Source organism: Oncorhynchus gorbuscha, linkage group LG23 (assembly GCF_021184085.1).
Source record: "Oncorhynchus gorbuscha isolate QuinsamMale2020 ecotype Even-year linkage group LG23, OgorEven_v1.0, whole genome shotgun sequence".
NCBI classification, from domain to species: Eukaryota; Metazoa; Chordata; class Actinopteri; order Salmoniformes; family Salmonidae; genus Oncorhynchus; species Oncorhynchus gorbuscha.
In genome coordinates, this window is record NC_060195.1 from 52,369,365 (window position 1) to 52,391,665 (window position 22,301).

General features: G+C 41.4%; 1 protein-coding gene across 2 annotated transcripts in view; it reads right to left on the reverse strand.

Annotated features, from left to right (window-relative positions):
- The window catches only part of LOC124010544 (alpha-1,6-mannosylglycoprotein 6-beta-N-acetylglucosaminyltransferase A-like), a 111,107-nt gene extending 91,703 nt beyond the window's left edge, over window positions 1-19,404 (reverse strand). Inside the window, exons 1-2 of one of the 2 annotated variants that reach the window (XM_046323079.1) lie at window positions 19,277-19,378; window positions 11,881-12,096 (exon numbers count right to left, since the gene is read on the reverse strand). The gene's annotated coding sequence lies outside the window, so the exon portion shown is untranslated. Of the gene's footprint in view, window positions 1-11,880; window positions 12,097-19,276 lie in introns of both variants that reach the window. The other variant, XM_046323082.1, reaches the window with a different exon arrangement.
- Window positions 19,405-22,301: the final 2,897 nt, after the last annotated feature.

Genomic DNA, 22,301 nt, shown 5'->3' on the forward strand with positions numbered 1-22,301 from the left:
AGGAAGTGAACACAGAGTAGCCACACACAGCCACAGAGATACATTACCTCACGGTAATGACTGCTTGCACCCTGCGATGCTGCCAGCTGAGACAGACACGACCATGTTCCAAAAATGTTCCAACAGCTACTTATATGATAATGGGTTTCTGAACTTCAATGTTGGGACAAACACACTCACTATGATAAGTGTGGACTTTATAATGCATGAAACAACTTCAAATTGTTCTTTAGAGACCCAATAAGCTGTATGATATTCTAAATGATGGAAAACTTACATTGCTTTTATTTTTTATTCAGATCAGTTGCCACAAAGCTTTGTCAATTAACAAGCATCAGATTTTAACGCTTTGATGAGCATTAGATAGTTATAGGCCTCAAGAATTTCAGAAGCAGTTAGAGATAATTTTCCTAATAGGTCTTTCTCCATTATCAAGGACATTTGAAGATATAAATGCCTCGAGACATATTATAAAATGAAAATAAACTTTAGGGCCGGTATTCACAACGCATCTCTTACTAATTGTGATTAAAAAGGCAAAACTACACTAAAAATCGGCACTTCTGAGATGCTTTGTGAATACAGGCCCAGGGATGAGGCAGTGGAGAACTGACTGACGGCACCGTCACATGCAACACAAAGGCAGGATAATAAAAGGCCCTCTTCCCCTTCCAAATGATCCATGGGAAAGTTGTTCAGTGCTGCAATACATGAGCAGTCTTTCCTCCAGCAGTGAAATTTCACAGGCTGCGCAATACTTCTCACAGAATCTCAACACCGTTATGTGCCAGTGTTCCTTGGATATTTAGGCATACCACCCCTAACAAATATTTGGGCTTTTTCTGTTGAAAACTTCTATGTCCGTGTTGCCATTGTCACCTGTTTTGAGACTAACAAGACCATTTAACAAATCATGAAGGATGGAATAAGGGAAAAAAAGTTTAATTATTCAATTAAATTAAAATGTAGCCAAGTCAATCTTTTTCTTCTGCTAACACCTATGCCGCAGTTTGATCATCTCGAATGTGATACAGTGCAAAAGAAATTAAGCCTTCGGGCTTGAAAAACAAAATCCCTGCACTGCGCTTTAAAAATTCTCAAACCTACTTCAGCACGCTGCAATCTGCTGCACTGATAACATTGACTGTCTCTCACAGGTCTGGGTTCTGTGAGACAGAGTTAGGAGTTGCCATTCTCCGCCGATAAGGAGCGAAAAGGAGAAGGGTTGGGGGTCATTACAGACGTGACCCTGTGTCAACATAGAACTGGCTCTTGCTCATCATAGGCATGATGACCCAAAACGGAGCGGTCGCTACTTTCTGAACTTGCCCAATAAGACATTTTCGTGTTCTGTTGCAAAAGTTTTTTTATGATGTGCTTGTGCCCAAAATGCACAAGACCCTGCCTGAAACTAACAGAAACCCCCAAAGTGCTCGTTGACTTTTGTCACAACGCCTCCTTGTTCTTTAGAAGGGAAGCGTTACAGAATACAGACAGATTTCTCAGTTTTCTAATTCAGGACCTTCATTTGGCTGGCAGGGTGCCTTCTGGCTCTCAACAGCGCCTATGAAACCCTGCGTGCTGACAGCCAGCTTCGGTTTCACAAAATACAATACCACCACAACCGTTGGAGTGGGTGACATACAAATTGCTGAATTGTCTTTTTAATGGCTGGAACCCACACACACACTCAATTAATCTCTAGAAGGGCTGAGAATCCCAACTGCTGCGAACAGATATTATTATTTTTAGGCTTATACAGTTGTCAGATCACAAAATACTGTGTGCTCACATAGATAGGCGTACAGTATATCACAAAAGTGAGTACACCTCTCACATTTTTGTAAATATTTGAGTCTCTTTAAATGTTACAACACTGAAGAAATGAAACTTTGCTACAATGTAAAGTAGTGAGTGTACAGCTTGTATAACAGTGTACATTTGCTGTCCCCTAAAAATAACTCAACACACAGCCATTAATGTCTAAACCGCTGGCAACAAAAGTGAGTACACCCCTAAGTGAAAATATCCAAATTGGGCCCAATTAGCCATTTTCCCTCCGCAGTGTCATGTGACTCGTTAGTGTTACAAGGTCTCAGGTGAGAATGGGGAGCAGGTGTCGTAAATATGGTGTCATCGCTCTCACACTCCCTCATACTGACTGGTCACTGGAAGCTCAACATGGAACCTCATGGCAAAGAACTCTCTGAGGATCTGAAAAAAAATCATTGTTGCTCTACATAAAGATGGCCTGGGTTATAAGAAGATTGCCAAGACCCTGAATCTGAGCTGCAGCACAGTGGCCAAGACCATACAGCGGTTGAACTGGACAGGTTCCACTCAGAACAAGCCTCACCATGGTCGACCAAAGAAGTTGAGTGCACGTGCTCAGAATCATATCCAGAGGTTGTCTTTGGGAAATAGACGTATGAGTGCTGCCAGCATTGCTGCAGACGTTGAAGGGGTGGGGGGTCAGCCTGTCAGTGCTCAGACCATACGCCGTACACTGCATCAAAGTGGTCTGCATGGCTGTCGTCCCAGAAGGAAGCCTCTTCTAAAGATGATGCACAAGAAAGCCTGCACACAGTTTGCTGAAGACAAGGAGACTAAGGACATGGATTACTGGAACCATGTCCTGTGGTCTGATGAAACCAAGATAAACTTATTTGGTTCAGATGGTGTCAAGTGTGTGTGTGGCGGCAACCAGGTGAGGAGTACAAAGACAAGTGTGTCTTGCCTACAGTCAAGCATGGTGGTGGGAGTGTCATGGTCTGGGGCTGCATGAGTGCTGCCGGCACTGGGGAGCTACAGTTCATTGAGGGAACCATGAATGCCAACATGTACTGTGACATACTGAAGCAGAGCATGATCCCCTCCCTTCGGAGACTGGGCCGCAGGGCAGTATTCCAACATGATAACGACCCCAAACACACCTCCAAGACGACCACTGCCTTGCTAAAGAAGCTGAGGGTAAAGGTGATGGACTGGCCAAGCAAATCTCCAGAACAAAACCCTGTTGAGCATCTGTGGGGCATCCTCAAACGGAAGGTGGAGGAGTGAAAGTTCTAACATCCACCAGCTCCGTGATGTCAACATGGAGGAGTGGAAGAAGACTCCAGTGGCAACCTGTGAAGCTCTGGTGAACTCCATGCCCAGGAGGGTTAAGGCAGTGCTGGAAAATATAATATTCTATACGGGAAACCAGGCCGAGGATCTCTAGATTAATTCCACCGCATTGCTCAGAGTCTGAAAGAGAAAATATCCTACTGAAATGGAATAATGTTCTTTAATAAGAGCCTTTTCCCCCTCATGTTGCAGGAGCTGAACAGAAGCAGTGAGATGTGAATAGATATGCTAAATCAATAATGGATCAGAATTTTTTTAAACCTAGGCTGCATTTCCCACCTAAAAATAAGTCAGAATCAGGTGACTTAAAAGTCCAATCCAACATTTACAGGTGCAAACTCTTGATTTAGCCAAAGCTAAAAACAATAGGAATGACATTCCCTAACACTTTTAAACTGTAGGACTATAGCCTCAAGTGGGCACTGGTAAGTCCCTTTACACAGCCCTTGAAGCGTCCAGACAGCATTCTGAGGTAATGGATACGTGAAACTGATGATGGCCATGCTGCCATGGAGACGAGTGTGACTGTGCATCTTAATAGGCTACTTCTTCACACTCAGCAGGGCCTCCATTCAGTTATTAATTCCCAGCTCCAGTCTAGACAAATGGCCATACCTTACTGGTGTGAACGGCACACAATACTCTGCCCAACAACACCTCAGATTGGCTTTTGACACACTGTATTTTGCATTGTCATTCTGAAGATTTCTTTACACAAGAATGCAGTTCTGCTGGTCTTTATTAGAAATCTACCTATTTGGGATTTTTGGGTCCGATACCGATTTTAGGGAGGCAAAAGTCACCGATTACTGATAAATCTGCCAATATATCATTTTTAGAAATGGAATGAAAAATATACTTTTATACAAATTGTGCTCCAAAAGATTAAAACATATTCTAAATGATGATTTCTTAACTAAATAAAAATGTACATTTTATCTGTGGTTTACAGCAGGGGTTCCCAACCAGGGGTACTAGGACCCCTGGGGTTACTTGGCCTATCCGCAGAGGGTACTTGAGAAGACTCATGAGACCATAGGACTACTGGTAAAATGCACATAAGGGGGTACTTCAGAGGTACTCAGGGCAGAGTAAAATGCAATTGGTGGTACAATAACTGAAATAGGTTGGGAACCACTGGTTTACAGGATATCCACTGACAATAAGCTATCTGTTCCTTACAACAATATGTTCTTACAGAAACCATATGTACATTACACTGATTCTCAATACAAAATGTATTGGCTGTACATTTCAACTGCAAATGGCATGTGCTAATGACAAAACGTTTACGCAGGAAAATGCGTACTAGCTAGCGTTAACTACTTATCTCCTCATAAATACAAGCACGTGGACTAAATGACAGATCTGTGCAAACTCTTGTTTTTACAGATTGCTGAAAACTAACTAAATAAGCCCACTAGCTAACATAATAGACCCAGACAGTAACAGGCTTATTTTTGTATCAAGGACAAGTGTTCACTTTGGCATCAGTCCACATAATTGGCACAGACAGCTAGCTACCTTGCTGGCATACATTGCTGGCTACCTGGCTAACTACCATGCTGGCTGGCTAACTACCATGCTGGCTAACTAGCCAGCTAATGTTAAGAATGTGATGAGGACAGGGCTGCTTGCTTGGTGAAGTGTACTTTCGATTATTTACTTATTCAAATATGCTGGCTGTGGAAAACTACTCACTGTCAAACCATCATAACTACCATCTCCCATGTTGTGACCTAGGCCTAAATGCTGAAAAAAATATATGACCGCAAATGAGCAGACATGTAGTTGAAGTCGGAAGTTTACATACACATACGTCGGAGTCATTAAAACTTGTTTTTCAACCCCTCCACAAATTTCTTGTAAACACATAGTTTTGGGAAGTCGGTTAGGACATCTACTGTGTGTATGACAAGTAATTTTTCCAACAATTGTTTACATATACTAAGTTGACTGTGCCTTTAAAGAGCTTGGAAAATTCCAGAAAATTATGTCACGGCTTTAGAAGCTTCTGATAGGCTTATTGACATCATTTGAGTCAATTGGAGATGTACCTGTGGATGTATTTCAAGGCCTACCTTCAAAGTCAGTGCCTCTTTGCTTGACATCATGGGAAAATCTAAAGAAATCAGCCAAGACTTCAGAAAAAAATATACACCCCCACAAGCCTGGTTCATCCTTGGGAGCAATTTCCAAACGCATGAAGGTATCACGTTCATCTGTACAAACACCATGGGACCACACAGCCGTCATACCGCTCAGGAAAGAGCTGCGTTCTGTCTCCTAGAGATGAAGGTGCAAAAAGTGCAAATCAATCCCAGAACAACAGCAAAAGGACCTTGTGAAGATGCTGGAGGAAACAGGTACAAAAGTATCTATAGTCACAGTAAAAGTCATATTTCGACATTACCTGAAAGGCCGCTCAGCAAGGAAGGAAGGCTCCAAAACCGCCATAAAAAAAGCCAGACTACAGTTTGCCACGGCACATGGGGATAAAAATGTTACTTTTTGGAGAAATGTCCTCTGGTCTGATGAAACAAAAATAGAACTGTTTGGCCGTAGAACATCATACCAACCGTGAAGCACGGGTTGCAGCATCATGTTGTGGGGGTGCTTTGCTGCAGGAGGGACTGGTGCACTTCACAAAATAGATGGCATCATGAGGAAGGAAAATTATGTGGATATATTGAAGCAACATCAAGACAAAAGTCAGGAAGTTCCAGCTTGGTCGCAAATGGGTCTTCCAAATGGACAATGACCCCAAGCACACTTCCAAATGTGGCAAAATGGCTTGAGGACAACAAAGTAAAAGGTATTGGAGTGGCCATCACAAAGCACTGACCTCAATCCTATAGAAGATTTGTGGGCAGAACTGAAAATGCGTGTGCGAGCAAGAAGGCCTACAAACCTGACTCAGTTACACCAGCTCTGTCAGGAGGAATGGGCCAAAATTCACCCCACTTATTGTGGGAAGCTTGTGGAAGGCTACCCGAAACGTTTGAACCAAGTTAAACAATTTAAAGGCAATGCTACCAAATACAATTAGTTGAGTATATGTAAACGTCTGACCCACTGAGAATGTGATGAAAGAAATAAAAGCGGAAATATATCACTCTACTATTATTCTGACATTTCACATTCTTTAAAATAAAGTGGTGATCCTAACTGACCTAAAACAGGGAATTTTTACTAGAATTAAATGTCAAGAATTGTGAAAAACTGAGTTTAAAATGTATTTGGCTATGGTGCATGTAAACTTCCGACTTCAACTGTATGTGTATTTTATGTACATAATATCACCGATTTAATCTGTGGAACCGATTTAGTCTTTATATCAATTGAATTGGTTTATTCTTTGGACAAAATATAACTTATCATCACTGTAGGCCTAGGGATGTGACAGTTTTAGTATAATAGTGTAATTGACGAATATGGATATAGACGGTCATGAATTATTATTATTTTAAAAAATGACAAGTGCTGTCGAGTCCGTTTCATCGGTAACGTTAACTTTTTACAAAGTTATGAAACTTTTCTGCTTCTTGTTTCAGCAAGGTGTTGTAGCAAACAACCCTACGACCAGAAAAGCCACTGCGTATTTAACTTCAGTCTGTTTTAACCAGGCAATGGCATAGTGTCCTTTGTAGACAAAACAGCAACACTAAGGCACGGGATGGGTAACTTAATACTGAGCGTGATCAGTGAGACAGTCAAAACAGGCTGTTCCCAGACACCCACGCTGAGCTTAACATGACAGCAGCGGTGCTGAGTGAAAGAGCGAGTGAGAGAGATCACCATTTCCACAGAAGGAGAGTGCAGTTACTGATCATTCAGATAGAAATGCACTGGTGTAGAACGACCATGAGCATCTGTCATGTAGAATAAGGCATAGGCCTATTTGTCAGCTCTCGTCATTAAGTCTGCATTTCTACCTGCGAAGTGCTAGGCTTATCAATGTACCACACTGAATAATCTCCAGTTCCCACCTGACCTCCCCTTCATTGGCTGAGCTATCATTTCCCAGCAGTCTCTGCTCTCAAGCGGTTGGCACCACACACACATGACGCAGGCGGGCACAGCACCATGACCAATCTGTTAAGGTCACCTCACCAGCCAGGCAGGGCTGCTGGCCACAGCCTGCCAGCGGAGTGGGCACCACTATCCTGCCACCGGGAAGCCACCGGGAAGCCACCGGCCTCTTGCCCATGCCTGGCTCAACACAGCACCACAGTCCGGGAAACAAACAAACAACTGTTCAAAAGTTTGGGGTCATAAATAACATCAAATTGATCCAACATATAGTGTAGACATTGTTCATGTTGTAAATGACCATTGTTGCTGGAATATGGAATATCTACATAGGCTTACAGGAGGCCCATTATCAGCAACCATCACCTCTGTGTTCCAATGGCACATTTTGTTTGCTAATCCAAGTTTATCATTTTAAAAGGCTAATTGATCATTAGAAAACCCTTTTGCAATTATGTTAGCACAGCTGAACTGTTGTGCGGATTAAAGAACCAATAAAACTGGCCTTCTTTAGACTAGTTGAGTATCTGGATCATCAGCATTAATGGGTTAAATTACAGGCTCTAAATGGCCAGAAACAAAGACTTTCTTCTGAAACTCATCAGTCTATTCTTGTTCTGAGAAATTAAGGCTATTCCATACGAAAGATTGCCAAGTAACTGAACATCTTGTACAACGCTGTGTACTACCTCCTTCACAGAACAGCGCAAACTGGTCCTACCCAGAATAGAAAGAGTGGGAGGCCCCGGTGAACAACTGAGCAAGAGGACAAGTAGAATGTATGCACACATGACTGTAAGTCGCTTTGGATAAAAGCGTCTGCTAAATGGCATATATTATTATATATTATTACATTAGAGTGTCTAGTTTAAGAAACAGACGCCTCACAAGTCCTCAACTGGCAGAGTCATTAAATAGTGCCTGCAAATTACCAGTCTCAATGTCAACAGTGAAGAGGCAACTCCGGGATGCTGGCCTTCTAGGCAGAGGTCCAGTGTGTGTTCTTTTGCCCATCTTATCTTTTCATTGGCCCGTCTGAGATATGGCTTTTTCTTTGCAACTCTGCCTAGAAGGCCAGCATCGCAGTCGCCTCTTCACTGTTGATGTTGAGACTGGTGTTTTGCGGGTACTATTTTATGAAGCTGCCAGTTGAGGACTTGTGAGGCGTGTGTTTCTCAAACTAGACACTCTGATATACGATGCTATTGCCTCAAACTAGAGGCAATAGCATCGTATATCACAATGTTTTATGGGCATATAATCACAAAGGTTGACATCGCCTCAACCCTACACACCAACTCAGGAGTTAGAGTTGTGTGGGTTGTTTACCCCTTACTGTGTGCTGCGTTCCAACGGAGTACAGACCAACGTTTCTGTTCTCTTCACCTCCTCTGAATAAAGAGGCAGTTGACTGCACTGCAGCGCACAGTAAATCAAACATGGTTTCCTCTCAGCTGCTCTCCTAGGGAAGGCACATTTCAGACGCCCCCTTGGGCTATGGTTTTTTAACCGACTCTGCTGCTCACTCCTGAGCAGTTAAACTGATTGGGATACTGTATTAGGCAGTGATCATCTTAACTCCAAATCCGTTCAGGTCAAGCGGCAGTAAAACAGTCAGGACTAGTAGGTACAGTAAAGCACTCACTTTCACAGTCAAGCTTTCCCAAACAAGTGTCTCATCTCAAAAACAACAGTGATGAAGAAAACAATACTCAGAAACATGAATTCATTATATATTAAGATGATAGTTACAATAGAGACTGACTTTATTTTTCCCAGAGGAACCTTCGTTTGTGGACTTGTGGCTTTCAGATTACAAAAAGTTAGGCCTATCAGTTAACCAACACAGCTGTTGGAAAGATGGGTTAATTATATATAAAGATGATCTTTAAGTCACAGGACTATTTGTCTGTATGTAAGGAATAACCTAAATCAGGACGAGCATTTCAACAAGTGACCATTTAACTAAATCATAGCAGTACATCCCCCCCCCTCATCCCCAGAGATTCAGAAAGCAGCTAATATCCTGGTCTGCTGCTTGTGTTTGAAATCCACCAGAGCAGAAACAGAAGATCACTTTATCCTGGGTGTCATTAGATCTCAGTATGGATGCTAGGACATTAATAATTTGACTGGAGCAGAATGTCATGAAAACCTATAAAGTACTGAACCGTCCTGCAGCACATCCTGTAACACTGGAGGTAGACTTCCTTAAAGCTGCAATATATCACTTTTTGTGTGACATATATATATATATGTATTAAAACAGTACTAATGAAGGCATTAAATCCAGTCCCAAGTTAAAAGCTCCCATTTGTGTTCCTCCATGGCTAAGCTGAACAAAGCAACTATTTGCTTTTAATAGAAAGTTGTGTAAGTATACAAGCAAGTGTTAAAATACTGACTGCTGTATATTTAGCTCAAGCTTTTCCATATGCCTTGACAAAGTGAGATAGATATGATTCAATCTACAGCATAATCAAGTGATGAATGGCTTAATTACAAGCTCTACCTTGCACTTCAAAGGAATCATTAACAGCTCATCTCTTTGATACAAAAACAAGCACCAAGGTGAGGCAATCTTCAATGGCTCTAAAAAAGACTAACACGTTCGAAGCGAATATTAGCCTACGTCTCAATACAGAATTCTCTAGTGATGTGACATTTTTCAAAGAAAACCAGAGGCTTAAAAAAATCTGAAGCTTTGGATTTTCCCAACCATTTAAACAGAAGGGGGTTGTAAATTAGGCTATACTGCGGTGTTAGCCTAAGTCAGTTCGAGCCGAACACAGTGACCACAGTGAGTTGGTGGCACAAGGGGGGGGGGGCAGTGGTGTGTGTATTATGTACAGGCCGTGAGGAGCAGGACCCCTTTAATCAGAGAGACTTAGTGTTCCGCAGCTCTGGGCAAAACCATCAACAATCCCACCTCCGTCCCATCCCTCCATCACCTCCAGCCTTGCCCAATGATGGGGTCCCAACGATTTATCTTGCCAGCAGCAAAGCATGCCACTGGAGCAAAGCTCCTTTCAAACAGATTTATACTCCCCAAGAGCTGCAGCGAAGGCACTTGACAGAGCTCTTTATAAAAAGGCAAGGAAGCCAGCGGCTCACCTCTGCTAACTGCAGTCCCAATGGTCGTTTGATAGTCAGGATAGTAAGTTAAGCAGGGAGGTGAACAGAAACAGAAACCCAATATCACCTCAATTAAACCTGCCAGTCTGTCCTCCATCTTAATCAAAAGTCTTCATTATCAAGGGGATAAGAAAGAGCCAACCTCCAAGAGAAGATACTAAACATCAAAAGCTGAATGCTTTATGTTTTCATGGCACCAACCATAACTTTACCTGTAGCTGAGCAAAATTCCTTAGAGTATACTGTAGAGAATGTGGACTATGTTTGTAATTACAGAGTACACTGGACTGTTTCCAAGGGGATTTCTGGGTGTTTGAATACATCTCCTTGGTTGTAAGAGAAGCACTCTTTCAAATCTACTCAGAGGATTGCAGCCAAGGCAGTATTGAGCAACCCAATCACTGAGCTATAGGAAGTTAGGAACGCATAGTGAGCTAGCTCTCACAGTGGAAAGTGTGGGGAAAGTGTTTTCATGCTTATCCACAAAGGACTCTTCACATCTTACCATGTTCACAAAATATTTTCATTGATAATACAACTACAAATGTGAAAATGTAACATTGCTTTATGTATAAAAAAATATATAAAAAGACTGCAAATTATCCAAATATAGACAGTCAAAAGAACATCAAAAGATATAGGCTGTACATAACAAAATGAGATATAGATTTTTTTTAATGACAGGTGGGAGCTACAACTCCTAAAACTAGGCAATACCATGCAGTGTCAGCCGGAACCATGCATTTTAGATTCGTAGAGATTATCCATACTCATTCGATTTGGGGAAAAAAAGGTTAACACCTCTAGCTAGCTAGCAAGAAACATTTTAAACAGCAATTCTAGTGACAAAGCCGGTAGTGTCCCTTCTATTCTATCATATCAAGCCATGGATCAAATTCAAAAGAATGTTAGCTATTGTTATTATTAAATCAATACAACCAGAGCTATAATTCTGTATCATCATGAAACAAAATACATTGTTGACAACAAAAACTGCACTGGCTGGTTTGTTATTGTTTGTGCAATAACTGTCAATAACAGGTAGGCTATAACATGGCTAGCTAGCTATTCTCGTCTGACATAGCACTGATATAATCGACAACAGACAATTTTAGCAAGAAAGGAAGTAGCTCTGCTCATAACTAGACACTATGTTTTTAGGGCTAGCAAGGAAGCCAGTATGTTTGCATTTCAACGGTTTTAAACTACCAGGTTAGCTGACTCGCTGACAAGCGAACCATTGTATTGTTATGACAGGTCAGATTGATTATTAGCGCTGCGGTATGCGATTCTTTACTAGCTCGCCTTAGCTGTCACGTGCAGTAGTTTCTCGGCTAGCCAATTAACGTTAGCTATCTCAGGGAACTAACAATAACATTACTGTAATGGCTGTTAACGAGAGATATGACATGAAACGCGAACAAACTGAAATAGCTAGCTAGGTATGAGTCTGGCTTTTTGGTCATCCTTCCGTCATTGAGCAGCACTTCTAACCGCAGTAACAAGTCGCTCGTAGTACGATTGGGAGAAGAATACTGCGACTCTGCAATGAAAATGCTATGTTGTGGAAATCATATTACAGCTTACCTTTCGGATAGTAGAGTGCCCCAAATTGACTTCAGGACTCGGGTTTTGTGTTATGCTGATATGATAACAGATGCTACAGGATTCCGTATGAATGGACAGTTACTGTAGCTTGCTATGATTTTCCGCTCTATCGCTCGAGCCTTTTCTATTGCTCTGCCACTTCCAGCACCTTGTCCTAACGCAAAGGCTATTTAGGGATCCTCTGAATGTTGACATCTGCTGGGGGGAAAAAAGAGAGCAATATTTACCTTTATGATAAAATGATAAGCATACATTGAATTACATGTCACATCGGTGCAATTTTATTCATATTTAGAACCTTTTATATTTCGCATACACCATACACAAATAGGGGAAAACGATATGGATAAACTATTCATGTGGTCAATAATTCCATGATAACTGAAACGATATATTATTTATATAGTTTTCTTGCTTTCATGATATGTTCATTATAAGTAGCCGAATCTACACATCAGCCCAAGGCTGCGTAGTGTCATAGGACAACAAAATCACCATTCTCCCTTGAAAAGGTGAACAAAAGACTAAAAGACAAGCTTAGGGATTGCTGCCATCTGCTGGCTTTTTGTATACTGAAAGTAAGCATTATAGTCACCGTCGTTCACTTCACACTTATGTCACACACTGGGTGCTACATTGGGTGCGTCACTTAATTCAGAAATTATCATCTATTTTAGCTGATAGAGTGTAAAGAAATCAAAACTGTTGATCTGAGAGGCCCACTAGAGGGTATCCACAGAACAGTTTGTTATGCCAATATTATGGGGACATGAATTAGAACATGTGAGGGAAAGGTTTTTTTAATAACAGGATGTGAAATGGCACACCAATCCTCCTTTTCCTTCACCTGGTTGATAATAGGCTATAGGTTTGTAGATTACTTGTCCAGCCTTTAAATTAGTGCATTGACTTGAATGATTATGATTTGATTAGCAGTCTATCACAAACAACAACATTCATGATTGGCTCTGCCCACTTAAGAATATTAACAGTGAAAAGAGTTCAATATATTATATTGTATTAATAAACACAAATTTGATGTTTTCCTGCCAAAATACAGCAACATTCCTGACCTACCCTCTTATCTAATCCATAGCAAGTGACACATTGATATTCAAACTAGTTTATTACAGGATTATTTTAGATTTGCTTAATATTTTTGATTTTGATGATGGTTTGTTAAAAAAAAAATGTGGGGAGCATTACCACAGTCCTTCAGGCCCAGACATGTCTGGGTCCTTCAGGCCCAGACATTGGCAACCCATCCATATCACATTGATATTCTAATTGTTAGGCTGTGGACCACATTATGAAAGCACTCCATCTTCAAAGGAAGTATAAATTACAGATAAGCCCCCTCCCAAAGCTCAGAATTATTGTATCAGAGGATTTCTTAATGTCTTTGCCCCTCTCGATTCAAAGACATACTTCTATGAAGAGGCCCCTCTCAAATTTGAGAGGAGAATGTCTTGTACTTTCCATTGAAATCCAAAGAGGCTCCAAATAAAACCTGCGTGGGTAGTAGGCCTTGTGCACCTTACTCAAAATGGACCGCATTTAGTCAGGATCATTAGGAGATGATTATGATAAGACATTATTCGGGAGTCATACATGCTCTTTATGACAAGTCTTACATTGCATTATAACTGCATCACAATGCATTAAATGCTTTAAGTAAAGTGTTACCAAAGTTCAATCTAATCCAAACTAAGTGTAAAGTAGAGCACCTACTGTATCAATTGGTAGCTACCAGCAAGTTAACCTGCAGGAAACTGGGTCCCATTGGAATGTTAATGATACTATGGCCACTAACCATCTCTGCTGCATATTCCCCCTCAATGCAATAATGACTCATGGCTCAGAGCCTCAGACACATTCACTGAACAATTCATGCAGAGGGCTCATAATAATCTGTCATGGTAAGTACCCGCCCTCTGTGAAATCTGAGTAAATCATGTTGCTCCTCAGCATAGAAATATCATCTATTAATCTTCTAATCATGATCTTATTATCTAGTCATTCTGTGCCAGTTGGGAAGTTGATTGACTATATCAGAGGTGATTGTAATGGTAACGGATTGAGTCATTCAGAAAAGCAAACGATAGGCCTACTATGATCATCTTCCTTTTGTGCAGTGGACATGGTCCCCATTTGTGCATTATTTTTCACCAGAGCCCTGATCAAAAGTAGTGCACTATGTAGGGAATTGGGTGCCATTTGGGACACAAACATGATTGTGACCATTTTACTTTTCATCAGCCTAAATATACTGTATTATATCCAGGGAATTATTGTAATTTACAACTTTGGATAACCCTAAACATCCTGTAACACATCTTGTAACTGACACATAATCAGACAGATGTTACAGTCAGTGGCAACTCATCATTTACGGCAGGTGTTTTGCATGTTATTTTGCCAATTAATACGTGTCACATATCAGTTTGCAAACAATGTAAAAAAAGAAAATATATATATATATATTATTGAATTAATAAAGCGGCATACAAACATGGTCTCTTTTTTGCTTTCTTGAGTAAGCCAGCTCCAAAATGCAGGCGTTTCAGCCTAGCTCAGTGCTTTCTGTGGTGGTGGGGCAGCCAACAGAAAATACAGAGCGTAGGGGTTGGTAATGTTCTCTAGTTGCGCCGTGATTGGCTCAGTGTTCTGTCACTCATGGGGACACTACGAGCCATCCCATACCATACCATATCATAGAGTTACATTAGAAGTGCACATCCAAGAAGGCTCAAGGTCATTGGCCACAGATAAAATTACGTCAAATCCCATGATATCTACCATACCTTTGATTAGACTGATCACGTCAACAGCAAGCTAGCAGTCATCATCATGAATCAAGTTGACAATTTACTGGCAAATTATTTTCAATCCTTGTCATATGAAGAGAAATTATGAAGAGAAATATAGATAAAACATATTTGGTGCTCATCGACCATTGGACATAAACATTACACAACAAGTTTGAAGTCAATGAGTGATTTGGAAGAAATCGGTCTCTAACTGCAAGCGTTGCAAAGCAATCACTAGCCGGCTATTCAGTGGAGTGGGTGTGTGGTCCAAGTCTGGGTTTAAGGGTCTCTTTTCCAAGCTTAAAATGATAAACATTCAACATTGGCCATGCTGTCAATCCAGCATGACTTCTGCCGCGTTCAAAACAACTGAAAACACGGGAACTGGGAAATCTCAGACTTCAGTGAGTTCAAGACAACTGGGAACTTGGAAAAAAACTTTTTTTTAAAAAGCACAATAAATCCAGAGAATCCCGGACTATGATCACAAAGTTTGATGACAAAATTTGCCCATGCCATTTTCCTGTTCAAGTGAGCACTGTACAACAAGGTAAGTCCAATAATGTATTGTATGCTGCTGCATAAATGATGTTATATGCCAGGGAGAAAATGTATACTGTAGCTACTGTATGAAAGTAATACTAAGTTGTGTAGTAAACTGTTAGTAGCCCATGTGCCTCACCCTAATAATTTGGTCCCTTTCCTCCTTATAATGTAGCCTACTGTTCTGACTTGGTGGTGCACATGTAGCCTATAACCTGTTTTAGAGAAATGTCTTCATCAAATATTGTAAGCACTTTCATTGTCTGCTTCTATGCCCCCTTTATTTATCCTACGGCTCTGACTTGGTGTACAGGGAGAATACTGTAAGAACGGCCCATGTCCTGAATTCTGTCACTGTACAAAAGTGCTGAACAAATAGTTATATTGACTACATCTGTCCTAGCTCGCTCATTAATGTCTTAATTTAAGTTACGGATTGCCTTTTATGCGCTCGTCTTCCCCTTATGCCATAGTTTGTACTGTACATCTCAATTGTCAGTAGAAACCACATCAAATGTTGTTTAAGCAAGTCAGCCATATCAGCTATGTTTTATAGGCAGTAAATGAGGCTTAATTAACTGTTTCCCTGCCAGAAAAGTCTCAGCAGATTCACTCCATGGTGCTGAAAATAAACTGTTGTTGGAACAGCTTTATGTAGGCCCTAACAGTTTTTTAAATATATATATTTTGGAATTATTATTTATTGAATATCTGAAACATACAATATACTTGCAGTGAAGCCGCTCAACAACTACATCATACCAGTCATCCAACAGATTCCCATTCAGAGCGACACACAGACGCATCCAGGGTCAATGCCCTGCTCAAGGGCATGTTGACAAATCTACCACCAGGCCAAAAAACGTGAACCCGAACCCTCCAAGATCCCCCCACAGTTCCCCAATAGCTGTTCCTCAACCATTCAAGACTCCTCGCACAGCCTCCCCCCCCAAGAAAAAAAATACAATTAATTCCATTCCCCACCCCCAAGAACCACCCAATGCACCAACAACCAAGAGAATGAACTCAAGAGAAAAAAGAAAAAGACAAGGCTACTTGCCTACTTGCCTCCACTATATGTATGTGTACAAACACCTGCACGGCATCAGCCTCAGACAAACTGGCATTAGTTGTAAAAACAAACTGCCCCTCAGTGTCATTCAAACTGACTTTTTATTAAGTTTTATTTAGACTTTAAAATTATTATTATTATTTTTTTTTATATTTGACCATCATTCTATCTCCCACACAGAAACTCCATTCCCACTTGTCTCCAATTCCACATCCCAACCCTCAGCTTCCCTCAGCCCATCCCATCTATCACCCGAAGTGCTGGCCACCCACTTCGGGTTTCGATGCAACACATATCTTTCAAATATGCTGTGTTGTTTGACGTACAATTTCAATCTATATAATCGAATAGAATCCACAGATTGCGAGTTGAAGATAAATACTTTTACTAAGAGTATTAGTATATTAGTAATTGACTCTCCAGATCTCCTAACAGTACTATTTCTAGGGTCAATTTTAGATCAATGCTATGCATTTTCAGCAATTCCTGAACCTGAGACCAGAAACAGGCTACCTGAGGGCAATACCAAAATAAATGGTCTATTGATTCTGTATCCTCACAACAAAATCTGTAGAGCTTCGATTACTTTATGCCCCAAATATTCAACATTCTGTTGGTGGCAAGAATTCTATATAATAATTTTAGCTGAAAAGCACGAAGTCTTGAATCTTGCGTTGTTTTATATATCAACTCTGTACCATGGAATCAGTACATCAAAAATCTCTTCCCAACTATTTTGCAATCTGTAAGGCACAGTTGTCACCATCTTGGTCCTCAAATGAAACTGGTATACTTTCCTATTTATGCTATTTTTATTAACTCCATGAAGGACATAACTCTACCATTCCAATGTACAATATAATTTAAGAACAAAATACCCTTTTCAAACATATTTCCCACAAATACAGGTATTTTATCAACCAGCTCATTTGAGTTCAGCCATAATATTTGTTCTATCTTTTCAGGGGGATAAAAATGAAATTGTAGCCAGCTCTGCAATGCTTGTTTGAAAAAGAGAGATCATTTGAAAAAAAGTTATATTTTCAATTCATCGAAAATGAGACATGGCAATCCTCACAAAGACAATTTTTAAACAATGGATGAGCTTTTCTTAGTAATCTACTTGAGAACCATTTAGGGTTCAAATAAAACTTTTGAATGAGTGAAGCTTTTAGAGAGAGTTTTAGTGCAGCGCCAGCTGTGCCACCAGAGACTCTGGGTTCGCGCCCAGGCTCCGTCGTAACCGGCCGCGACCGGGAGGTCCGTGGGGCGACGCACAATTGGCCTAGTCGTCCGGGTTAGGGAGGGTTTGGCCGGTAGGGTTATCCCTGTCTCATCGCGCACCAGCGACTCCTGTGGCGGGCCGGGCGCAGTGCATGCTAACCAAGGTTGACAGGTGTACATTGTTTCCTCCAACACATTGGTGTGGCTGGCTTCCGGGTTGGATGCGCGCTGTGTTAAGAAGCAGTGCGGCTTGGTTGGGTTGTGTACCGGAGGACGCATGACTTTCGACCTTCGTCTCTCCCGAGCCCGTACGGGAGTTGTAGCGATGAGACAAGATAATAGCTACTGACAATTGGATACCACGAAATTGGGGAGAAAAAAAAGAAAGGCCCGTTTTATTTATTTTGTCTGGTTTAGTGTCCCAGATAAAGCAAAATATTTCTTGCTCGTATGATTTGAAAAACGAATCATCAGGAGTAGGCAGCGCCATAAGTAAGTGAGTAAACTGAGATATGACTAAGGAGTTCATCAGGGCAATTTTTCCATAAATAGACAGGCAGTTATTGAATGTACACTTGGAATGCAATGATCAAGATGAATGCATGCATATCAAATGGCTCCAACAGTACCGGTCAAAAGTTTGGACACACCTACTCATTCAAGGGTTTTTCTTTATTTTTACTATTTTCTACATTGTAGAATGTCCATGGTTACAGGATCTTGTTCTATTTAAAGAGCTTTACATTTACATTTCTATTTAAGAGCTTATATATTTTGTGATTTGAATACTGAGTATGTCTACTTCACCATCATTCCATTTTATAGGTAAACTGCAGGGTAATGTAAAAGTTGTATTTTTTATGTAGGCCCTAACAGTTTGTGGGCACCATTTATCACCGTTATAGTACAATTTAATGTATTGTTTAGTGGTGTGTGGTGTTGTATAGTGGCTTTGCTGGCATGCATCAAACTTTTGGGGGAGTTTGCCCCACTAAGATTTAAAAGCTAAAATCGCCACTGGTTACAGTATATATCTTTGACACGTATCTTTCACTCCTCACAAATAGATTAGTTGCTTTAGGTGTGGCAGAGAGCAACAGAGATCAATTTTGAACATTTTATGAAATAACATACAAAGTTACATGTCGAAAATAAGTAGTAGCCAGTGCAGTCAATGAGTAGTGCACACATTGTGTTGAGTACTGCATAAAATTGAACCTACACTCCATGTACCATAATCAAATGAATGACCTTTACATGGATTTATGGAGAGTGAAGGAGAAGGACAAATGTATGACTGATCTTATTCTCAATCTGACAGCTTTCCTGCCAACACTAAAGCAAAAAGAGAAGAAACTGTTTCTTAAAATTTTTTTTTATCCTTCAGCAGTTAGGAAAGCCAGCTCTTTTGAAGTGCACATGAAATAGATGATCATATTGCCTTATACTGTCACGTCCGGACCTATTACGTCTCTATTTTAGGTTGGTCAGGGTGTGAGTTGGGGTGGGCATTCTGTTTTGTTCTATGTTTGTATTCCTATGTGTTTGGCCTGGTATGGTTCCCAATCAGAGGCAGCTGTCAATCGTTGTCTCTGATTGAGAACCATACTTAGGCAGCCTGTTTTTGCCCTTGAGTTGTGGGTAGTTGTTTTTTGTCTCTGTACCAGACAGGACTGTTTCGTTTTGTTCTAGTGTTCAGTGTAATTAAAAGACCATGAACACGTACCACGCTGCACCTTGGTCCTCTCCTTCTTCCACCTACGGAAATCGTTACATATACTGTCTCATCTGCTCCTGCCACACCCTGTAGTGCTCATCCGGTGTCTCCTTGACCTGCCGCTGCTCCCCCAGTGCTCTCTCCCTCTCCCTCTGTGTGTGTGTGTGTGATTGTGGGGGCGGAGACAGGTGTGCTGGAGTCAGAGCAGATCCCCACCAGCTGCAACCTGTTCCATAATCAAGACCTCTACAAATACTCAGTCCTGCCACTTCCCCACTGCCAGATCATAATCGCTGCCCAGTCTATCCATGTTTCTAGTCGTTGGTTCCTGTTGTGCCTGTGTTCCCTTGCCCGATGCTGTTTTCCGCTCTGCTACAGTTCTGCTTGCTCTGACTCTGGTCCCTGTCTCCAGTCCATCTTCTCGTCAGTCCTGCTACTCTGTCCTGGATTCCCCACTCTACGCACCTCATTCCAGTCTCCTCGTTGGAGTCTGCTCTTGGGTTCACTTGTTCTGCTCTGTGTGACAAATACAAAGGGAGATATCTCACAGTAATATGATGGGGGTTATCTTGACTACTGTGAGGCGACTGAACATGAATATATCACTAGTATAATTTGAATAAATTATTTGATAAAAACATAAAATTAATGATTTTAAAGTCAGACATAAGAATGACATTGACACGAGTGATATTCTCCTGAACCAGACAATAGTTATCATTTACATTTAAGTCATTTAGCAGACGCTCTTATCCAGAGCGACTTACAAATTGGTGCATTCACCTTATGACATCCAGTGGAACAGCCACTTTACAATAGTGCATCTAAATCTTTTAAGGGGGGGGGGTGAGAAGGATTACTTTATCCTATCCTAGGTATTCCTTAAAGAGGTGGGGTTTCAGGTGTCTCCGGAAGGTGGTGATTGACTCCGCTGTCCTGGCGTCGTGAGGGAGTTTGTTCCACCATTGGGGGGCCAGAGCAGCAAATGCACCTATTCAGAGCAACTTACAGAGCAACTTACAGCCAGTGCAGTCAACAAAGGTAGGTAAGACAACCACATAATCAGTTATTGCAAGTAAAACCATTCCTTGAAAAAGCAGCTATCAGTAAAATCAGTGCTAGTAAGAAAAGACAAGTGTAAGTGTTAGTGCAAGAAAGACAAGTAAAACACTAAGAATTTGTTGTTTTTCTTATTACGCGGGGTGCTAAGGGTTTCAAACAAGGTGCTCTTTGAACAAAACAGACAGCACACACACAACTGATAGGTTATTGTGGCTAGCAAAAGCAACTCAGCCTAAGAACAGAACTTAGAAACCCACCCTAAACATACCAAACAATAGCAGGTCACAGTGAAAGAGAATCACACAAAGCCAGTATAAGCCAATCCCGCATGGGTATGGTTCTCAATCAGGGACAGCTGTCTATCTTTGTCTCTGATTGGGAATCATACTTAGGCATCCTGTTTTGCCACCTTAGTTGTGGGATGTTGATTTTTGTTAGCTCTGTGAAGCCTACAGAATGTGATGTTCGTTGTGCTTTTGTTTTGGTGTTCTGAGAAAATAAAGAATCATGAACACGTACCACGCTGCACCTTGGTCCACTTTTTCCGATGGGCGTTACATCAATTTTCTTGGAATTGCTGTCACCTGAGTGGTTGAACGGTTAACGCTAAATAACAACCTTGTAAACCTGCCATGACTCACCTGTGGACTTTCTGTATGTTTTATCAATATTTTAGGCATTTACTGTCTGTGGTGTGTGTGTAAACGGACACCAATATAGCGGAAGAGGCGGGAGAGGCATCCTAAATCCCACAAATCCTTTAAACATCCTTGGAATTGAGTACAGGAGAGAGGAGGAAAGGATGAGCGAAGGCCTTCTGTGGAGAGATCAAGAGGCAATAGGCATTGGCAGCCTTGGAGAAGAGTGCAGTAGACACATGCACACAGGGGGAAGGGCAATGTACAATATTAAACATTCCCTGCTGGTGACTAAGCACACAATCTCATTCACACAGCCCTCTCAGAGACAAACTCTGTAACTTCCTAACTTTGACAGAATGCTCCCCTCCGCCACTGGAGCCAAACAGGCCAAGGGGGTCGTAAACTGGCCCTTCGAACCTAAGGCTCTGGTCACCGATTGTTGGCTAGGGGTCATGGTTACCATGGGCCTTATCACATCGTGGGGTCAGCCAATCACAGGCAGTCAGCTTGGGTCCCAGATCCTCAACTCCTGCCTCCTCCTCTCAGTCTCCCTGAAGCAGTGACAGAGAGCAGCATCTCTGTTGCTGCCCATAAACAACTGGACTCAATAGCATCTCTTTAGACTTGTGGGATGGTGTGCATGCACAAGGTGACTTGTGTGACATGTATAATGTTACGTGTGCTCCCTCCCCGGCCTCTAGGTCACCAGGCTGCTCGTTATGGCGCACACCTGTCACCAGCGTTACGCACATAATGACACTTACCTGGACTCCATCACCTCCTTGATTACCTGCTCTTTATATGTCACTCCCTTTGATTTCTTCCCCAGCCGTCATTGTTTCTGTTTCAGTTTCATGTCTGTGCGTTGTTCATGTTTCTTGTTTTGTATTATGTTGTGTTTATTTATTAAAACACTCACCGACTCCCACGTTACATATAAATTGTTCTTAATAGTTAGTTATTGTTACATTCTGTGTTACATTCTGTATGCTGCTTCTGTATAGCTTGCAAACTGTAAACACGTTCGGGGATTATGCCATTTATAGGGTCCATTATTACACCTCTCCTGATTTATTATTAGAACTGAACACTGAATAACAAAAACAACAAAGAGAACGACCAAAACAGTTCTGTCTGGTGCAGACACATAAACAGAAAACAACAACCCACAAAACACAGGTAGGAAAAGGCTACCTCGGTATGGTTCTCAATCAGAGACAACGATAGACAGCTGCCAATGATTGAAAACCACACCCGGCCAAACACACAGAAATAGAAAACATAGAACACAAAACATAGAATGCCCACCCCAACTCACGCCCTGACCAAAC